Here is an 8,498-nt window from a genome sequence, read left to right on the forward strand (position 1 = left end):
CATCCTGGCTATGATCTGACGATGGGCTAAACAATAGGATGTCAGAAGCCTGAATTTTTCGGTCCATCATTTTATACAAAATAAGGTTGATCTGAATGATTTTCTTCAAAGTGAAAAGCTTAATCGTTTGACGACGACAGAAAGTTGCCCTTCGGTAGCCGAATCACAAGCGCTCGTCAGAAGGAGATGATGCAATAAATTTGTTCGAATGTTGGAATCCTACAACTAAGCTACCACGCCGTTCTTTTTGCAATCAACCCGTTCTGTCCAGAAAACGCTGGTCCTGGGAAGACTTATTTTTTTTCATTGCGCTTTTCTAATACCAACTTGTCGGAACTTATCGGAACCATGCGTTTAAATTTCACCTTGTGCTGTTATTATCCGACGACCACTTGACGACTTTTCGCTATGACGCCACAATTTGGAATAAACTTTCAGTATCATAACGCTGGTTGAATGACGTTTGGTTGAGGTTGAATGACCACCATAAATGGCATGTTTTTTCTATTGAAAATGCTACCAGCACCTTCGTCTGTTGTCCGTTCCTGCTTCCGCACTACGTGAAATCTAGTTTGAACTGAGGATGAGATCTAAACTTGGAAGCTGCTTGATTTTGATGTCTGTGCTTGCGATCATGCACGGATTGGTTGTTTTACTATTTGTAAACTGTTATCAATTTTCACTAATTAATAGTTGAAAATTTGTATTTTAGAACAGCAGTTCTCAACCTTTTTCTTAAGAATACCCATTGAAGCTTTTGCATTAATTCAGTGGCCCCTATTTTGTCTTTAATAAAAATAACGTAACTTATATGAAATATGGAAAATAGACCTAAAACTAACAGAATATATGGCTTTCCATGAATTTGACTCAGATTTTCATTATTCCGTGAAACTTCCCAAAACAAACTTAGTTGATACATTTCCTTGTAGAAAGGAAGGTTCCGAACCACTTGAAGGACGCATTTTTTAGGACTGCGCAAAAGAGGCTTCGAGAAACGTAGAAGGGCTAACAGCTTCCACAGCATTCTTTTGTCTTATGGGCCTCTTGAAAGGAGGCTTCGAGCCTCTTGAAATGGCTTCGAGCCTCTTGAATTTATGCTTCTGGGTCTCTTGAAAGGAGGCTTCCGGGCCTCTTGAAAGGACTTCGAGCCTCTTGAAATGATGCTTCTGGGTCTCTTGAAAGGAGCTTCCGGGCCTCTCAGATGGACGCTTCGGGCCTCTTGAAAGGATGCTGCAGGCTTCTGAAAGGAGACCTCGGGCCTCTTGAAGTAGACTTCCGGGCATCTTGGAAGGAGGCTTCCGCCCTCTTTAAAAAGGCTTCCGGGCCTCTTAAAGATGGCTTCGGCCTCTTGAAAGGGGTTTCAGACCTCTTGAAAGGAGGCTTCCAGGTCTCTTGAAAGGACTTGAAAGGTGGCTGGGCCTCTTGAGAGGCTTGGGCCTCTTGAAAAGACGCTTCCAGGGCCTCTTGAAGGATGCTGGGCCTCTTGAAGGAGGCCTCAAGCCTCTTGAAAGAGACTTCGGCCTCTGAAAGGAGGCTTCGGGCTTCTTGAAAGATGGCTTCGGGCCTCTTGGAAGGAGGTTTCCGGCCCCTTGAAGGAGGCTTCAGGCCTCTTGATAAAGGCTTCAGGCGTCTTGAAGGGGGCTTCGGGTCTCTTGAAAGGATGCTTGAGCCTCTTGAAAGGTGGCTTCAGGGCCTCTTGAAAGGAGGGTCGAGACCACTTGAAAGAGGTGCCAACGCCTCTGAAAGGAGAGTTCCGAGCCTTTTGAAAGGGGGTTTCTGAGCTGTTCGCAGAAGGCTTTTGAGAAACGTAGAAGGAGCGAGATCCTCGTTGTTGCACGAGCAACTGACTTTTTAAAAAGAAAAAGCCTTCATGCTTTCAAATGGTGACTTCAGAACCTTCAGACTCTAGAAAGTTCAGAACCATATTCTTAACATATCATTCATTATTTTGTTTCGATCAGTAGAAGATGTTCAAAATTTGTTCATTCGACGTTTTATTCTGGACTTTTATCCCGCACCTTCATACACTGTGCTGGTTGTAACGGCGGATTCAATTTGCTTCAATTTAGTCGCCATACAAATTATGTACAAGACAATTTGAAGCAAAAAAATACCCAATTGTCAAAGCTGTATCAATAATATTGAATAATAATTGTGATACATCCGCCATTATGCCCTTTTTTCGAGATACCTAGGGCCAGCAAAAGTACCCCCAGGGTACATGTACCCTATTATGAGAACCGCTGTTTAAGAACAATACAATAAAGTGTTGATTCATCGCAGTCGAACGGTCCAAAAATATTGGAAATCCATCGAAAAATGGCTGAGATATTAACGTTCAAATGTCTATCATATTTTCGTGACGTATTCGATTTTGCAATCGCAAAGTGTTCCCAATATAGAAAAGACAGATAGTCCTACTGAAAAAATATCAAATTGAAAAGTCGATCAATGAAAACTAAAAGCAACACTAATAACACAACATCTCACATTTTTTAATGTGTTTCGTTCACTTTCTTTGTTGAGAGATGAGTCAGCCGTGGGATGTAAATCTCTCTAAGAAAGATACAAAAAATATTTTCTATTTATTTCATTTGAACTTCTGCCTAAAATTTTAATTTGTTTTGTTTAATACTTTGGAGCTCGTTGGAAAATAATTTTTTTTTAGATTACGACGGGACATTACAATAAGGTCTAAATAACGGAACTGTCCGTTAAATACGGTACGTATGTCGGTGCCAATTTGTTCAAAAACAGTTTTTGATGTTTTGTGTAAAATTGATATATGCAGTTCAAATGTTTCAAATATGTTGTACATAACTCAACACTAGATACATTTTCAAAAATTTCGAAAATCGAACCGAGCCTTTGCGCGATAATATGCGTTAAGAAACGAAGTCAAACTGAATGAATAGAATTTTATAACTAAGTATCATTCAAAATGATTTATGGTTGTAACTTTGCTTTGAAAAGTCGTGGAATCTGACATACTTTCAGCGCATACTCGGTTCGTCACTATTTTCCCCGCTTCATTAAGACAATTGCAATTTGCGAATCGTGCAGCTCATACACCAAACTCCCTGATGGACGGAGTTCAAGCACATCCTCAATTGAAAGAAACTAATTTTAGCCGCCCTACCTGCGTATCTGCAATTGGCCCAATGTCTTTCGAAACGATCCTACACCGTAGTAGTTTACATCCGTTCGCTTGCTTATGATACTCGGCTGACCAAAACGCTTTCATTCAAAGACAAGTCTACAGATTCCAATTGGCGCAAATTGTTTCAAATCATCCGCCGGTAATCCGAAGATGAGGTGCTACTAGTTTCGCGATTCTATAAAGCTAACTCCGTCATGCGCGACGTTCTCAGTTCGCAACCGTAGTCATAGATGTCCAACATGCTTGGCGTGTTCTGTCGGATATCGGGCTTCACAACTCCTCCTTACGGTTCTGGTGTGTTGCGTGGTTATGGCTGAATGGTCGACGGTCGATGCGTGTGTGGAATTCGGCAGACGAAAAATGAATCCGTCGTGGACGAAGCAAATAGAACCGGGCGAGTGGCCTTGGCATGTGGGAGTGTACTGGTGGAAGGTTCGAAACTTAACCCGCCGGACAAAGTTTGCGAGGCGCTAGTCGATCGGGAGGATGGGTGCTGACCGCGGCAACTGTTTAAGAGCGGTGGAGGAAAGTGCTCGAACTGAAGGAATGATCGTTCATGTGGGATTGGTGGCGTTGCAGCAGAACGACGAGCGATCCCGGAGGTTCATGTGGAGAACGTAGTGCTGAGAGAGCTGGATTTGGCTTTGATCGGTTGAAAGTGTACGACGAATGGGAGGGTATGCGATCTGCGGACGGACGGACAGGAAGATTTTGACGAATTTACGGAGAGTCGGTTTTTTTGCAACAGAGCCATCGGCATCGGTTGGCGGATTCGAGATCGTTAAACTGCAACGAAAAGAAGTTGTGTGCTATGGACCGTCATTAGCAGTTAAGGCGCGAGCAGTTAGCGACAGCAACATCAAACTTAAAACCAAAGGTACAGTCAGTTAAGCCAACGGTTTGTTATGCAGATTTTGATTGTTTTCTTCCTAGATCAAGTATCATTCAACGGGTCGGCACTCCCTCTACATCAAAGGCCCTGAGAGGTGGACCCTGCTAGGTATATCCAACAAAATACAAACATCCATTCCTGGAAGCTTTTGCAACCGAGGGACTACGAATCGTTCTGAACGTTAACGCTTCCAGTCAGCGTATGTTTGCTGATGGAGCTGGTATCGAAAGCATGGAAACATCTACCGAGTAGAGTTCAGTTACCTTTCTAATAGATTGCACTTACTGTCATCCATGAAATCATCAACCATTCTGTACATTCTTTACCCTATGCACAATAAATTAAAACGAATAGGAAACCCTTTGGTGCTTTTGTTTCCTCGAGAAAAGAACAAATACAACGCTCGCTGTCACTCTTGTCAGTCACGCAATCGTCTTGTCATCCGGAAATAAAATTTCGTTGTTTTGTTCATCTTCTCGACGGATCGTTGTTCCAATGCAATAATGGCTGGGATCAATCAGCCTGTGGAGCATTTTGATTGCTCACATAGAACATGCACTAAAGAGCAGAGGTTTACTTCGACCAACGTAGCTAGTTCTCGTTACGAGAAACGCTAATTGACTAGCTTGAATGGAATGGACGGTGAATCAATTCGCAGCGTATGGACTATGAACCTACGTCGTGTCTATACGAAGAGTGGAAAGAAAGCGACAGTAACAATGACTATCAGACAAACAAGGCGCTCTATCAGTCGAGAACAAATACCTGGCTAGCAAATATGCTATTTCCGGGCTGAGCAGAGGAATTCGGTAATGAAGAATAATGGGCGCCGTTAGCTTAATTGTGTGACATAAGAGGGTTAAACGGTTAGTTGAAAGCGTGAATAGAGCGTCGAACATAACACGCGGTGCCAATGAATATAAGTGGTACCGATTCAAGATGGTACCCTATATTACTTGCTTTCAGTCTGTAATAGTAACAAAACAAAGTTTATCGATTGTAAATAGTCTTCCCTCCAAGATGAGTTGCTAGTCATAGTTTGGAAGTAATCAAATTAAAAGAAACAATGTTAACACACCAAAGCCGTGAATCGTGTTTCCTTTTAGGAAGAGGTTGGTATTTCTGCCCGAAGTCACTCTATGGAAAAGGTCAATTACCCGCCTAGAAACACGCTTGCGCAAAATTCAACCAATCATTTCGTCTCTCTCTCACGTCCTATACAGCATCGCTGTAGTCGAATCAAATGATCTAAATGCCAGCTTGAGACAGGAAGTTCAAATCCTCACCTACCAATTCGAAAAATTTTCATCCACCATCAAATTACTCAAACTTGTTTAGCTGTATATTATTTCAATAAAATCCATTTCCTTTACAAGTATTCAAATACACATGATGATACAATTCTTCGCGTAACTTTTGACGGACTGACTCAAGAGATGATTTTAATCAACGCCAGCTCCATCAGAGGTAATAACACATGAGCGTCGAATTGACGTGACATAGTCGTGCACTGGTGGGTGAGATGTATTTGCATGCTAGAGCTGCACATTGGTATACGCTATCAATCCAAGCAGGGTGCCATCCATATGGACCCGGGTTAGGAATGAGTCATCACTCGGTGATGAACACCGCACCACTACCTACTGTTGTGAGAGACCCATTCATCGTTAGGTTTTTGTTGTTTTCGGCCAACTGCCCTGCTCTGACTTCCCGATGATAATTTTCTTGGAAGCTTTGCTTTTCCGCATTTCTGTTGGTTGGTATTTTTTGGTGTCTTTCGGGGTGATGTACTGAATCGCAGAAAGTATGATTGAGGCATCACGGTTGATAGTTATTCGATCACGGTGAGCGATCATTCTGTGCCAAAATACGACGAACCAAGAAATCTAATCAAAAATAGAGTGAAACTTTTAGTTCAGCTCAGTGGATTTATTTTACCGAGCTTAGTGATAACTATCTATAAAGTCAGATAAGATGTGTTAAGTTTAAATATAGTATGTAGTCATTTAATGTAGCAAGGCACAAGGCACTAAGACACATGTCGATTTTTAAAGCATAAAAAATACTTGGAAAGCTTTTATGAAATTAAAACATCAGATTAAATATTTAAGGTACTGTATACCCCTCAAATCGTCGACCACTATACCCCATAATTAAATGCGCATAACTTTGACCACAACTTCTATGTTCTTAGTTCAATCAGCTAATTTTCAATAGAAATAACATACAGGGGTTAGACAAGAAGTTGAGATAGCAAAATTTTGTCGATTTCATATCAGCCATCTTTGCGTAAAATAATCGATTTAAATAAAACTGGGTGCACAGAACTGAAACTCTTCTAGTATTCTGTCCAATGAAAATCTGCAGACTGGCCATTGGCCACCGGAGATTTGGGTTTACCGGTATGTTGTAAATCTTTTTGCTTCTGTTTCTGCTTGTCGTTTTATGTGATGTTTACCTTCATTTGTGTTTATACTTTCCCTAGACACTAGAGCTAATGTAGACCAATGCAATCTGGCTGCAGATCGAAAATCTCAGTATGCGCAGAAATATGGCATTTCGTGAAAACGGTCGTATTTATACACCCTGAGTCCTCAAAATGTATCTTTAATAAAGTTCTATATTCATCATCTTGAAAAAAACATGAAACTTGACACCAATGGTACCAGATGGTTCCAAAACCAATTCTTCTCGAAGGTCCCTGAAACCTGCTATGAGGTGGCAGTGAAACTATCAACCTGGACATGATTCCTTAATCATCGTCTCGTACACCTAACCAGCGGATGGCTGATTTTAATACAGTTCTGTAAGAACCTTACGTCTGTATTAATAATTTGGCCGCGATTCAGGAAGATTTTAATGACAATTTGTATGGACATCTTACAGATTTGTATTATTTAATAATATTTGTATAAAAAAGCTTATCAATTGTATCTGCCAATTTTATTCACAATAATTGTTGGATTTATATTTTGGGTGTGGAGCTATGAAGTTATACCCATATTTCATTATTCCGATCTGTTATCATTTCATCATGTTCCGGAACCGTTTTCACGAGTGGATTTATATCATTTGTGTTTTGTCTGACCTCTTTGTACGTCACAGTTAGAGCGTGTTAAAGCGTGAAGAAAAAACACAATTTATGAAAATTACTGAATGTTATTTCTTCCAAATTCCATTTTCCGTTGAAATTTTAAAACTTTCCGTAAATGTTAAGGAAAATTTTCCCTGAAATCCACGATTTTTTTTACCACTTAGGCAAATATTCAGGATTTCAATTAAATTTCCTTAAAATATTGGAAGAATTCTCCATGGAAATTCCATGGAAGAAAATTTTTCATATTGAATATATTTGCAATTGGGGTCTCAAATATATTTAATACTAGAGACCGACGAACTTCGTTTCGCTAAAATTGATTTATTCACTAATTGATTCTCGAGTTATGCAGAAATTTCTGTTTCATTAGTATGGAGCCCCCCTTTACAGAAAGGGATGAGTTTCGGAACCACCACAGAGATGTCTTTCCTTCTAAAACCTCCATTACCAGATTTGGTTCCATTTGCTTGATTATTTCTCGAGTTATGAAAATTGGTGTTTCATTTGTATGTGGAGCCCTCTTTTCCAAAGCGGGGAGGGGTCTCGAACCATCTTGGAACGCCCCAAAAACCCTGCATACAAATTTTCACGCCGTCAGTTCAGTAGTTTTTCAGTCTATAAGGTTCAGACAGACAGAAATTCATTTTATGTATATGAAGTAAGATCCACGCATAAATTCAATAACTGAATATTAGATGTTGGTCTCTAATTTTGTTGATTATAGTCTATTTGTACTTTGCGTGAAGAGTGGTTATGTGTGTACTACACACAGTTTTTACGGATGGGTTTAGTCGATTAAAGCCTTTAGTCGTCCATGAAACCATGAGTGAAAAAAAATCACAAAAATTTAAAAAAACAGGTGATATATAAAAGATGTGAAGGTTCGGTTAAGCGAGAAATTAATAAATACCACCCGTGTAAAAAATATAGGTGTAATAAAAATCATAAGTTAAATTAATGATTTCATCAATACAAATGTAAGGATTTTTGGCAGTGTGGAGATTAAGTGTACATTTGAGGAAATTTTTCGAGTAAATTCCGAAGATCCCCACGAAAAAAGTTCCCTATCACAAACGTCCGAATCATAAACATGAATTCATTCCTTGAATGGAGCAAACGCCGAATAGACCATTGCTCTAAATTTATCAGTATACTTAGATCCAGGTATATACTATTGAATTTTAAAATGGCTGAGATTAATACTGAGAACGTGTCTTCCAAATTCAAGTTTTAAGGATGTTTTTCTCCTCACACAAAGTTTTGTTTTAGAAACATTAGCGATTGGATACAGCCGGCATACGAGAAGGATACAGACTTCAACTCCTATAAAAGCAATACGTAACTAC

The 8,498-nt window shown here is 39.9% G+C and overlaps 1 pseudogene; it reads left to right on the forward strand.

Annotated features, from left to right (window-relative positions):
* Positions 1–3,480: 3,480 nt before the first annotated feature.
* On the forward strand, positions 3,481–4,307 carry LOC134204102 (uncharacterized; annotated as a pseudogene).
* The last annotated feature ends 4,191 nt before the right edge of the window (positions 4,308–8,498 follow it).

Source organism: Armigeres subalbatus, unplaced genomic scaffold (assembly GCF_024139115.2).
Source record: "Armigeres subalbatus isolate Guangzhou_Male unplaced genomic scaffold, GZ_Asu_2 Contig396, whole genome shotgun sequence".
NCBI lineage: Eukaryota > Metazoa > Arthropoda > Insecta > Diptera > Culicidae > Armigeres > Armigeres subalbatus.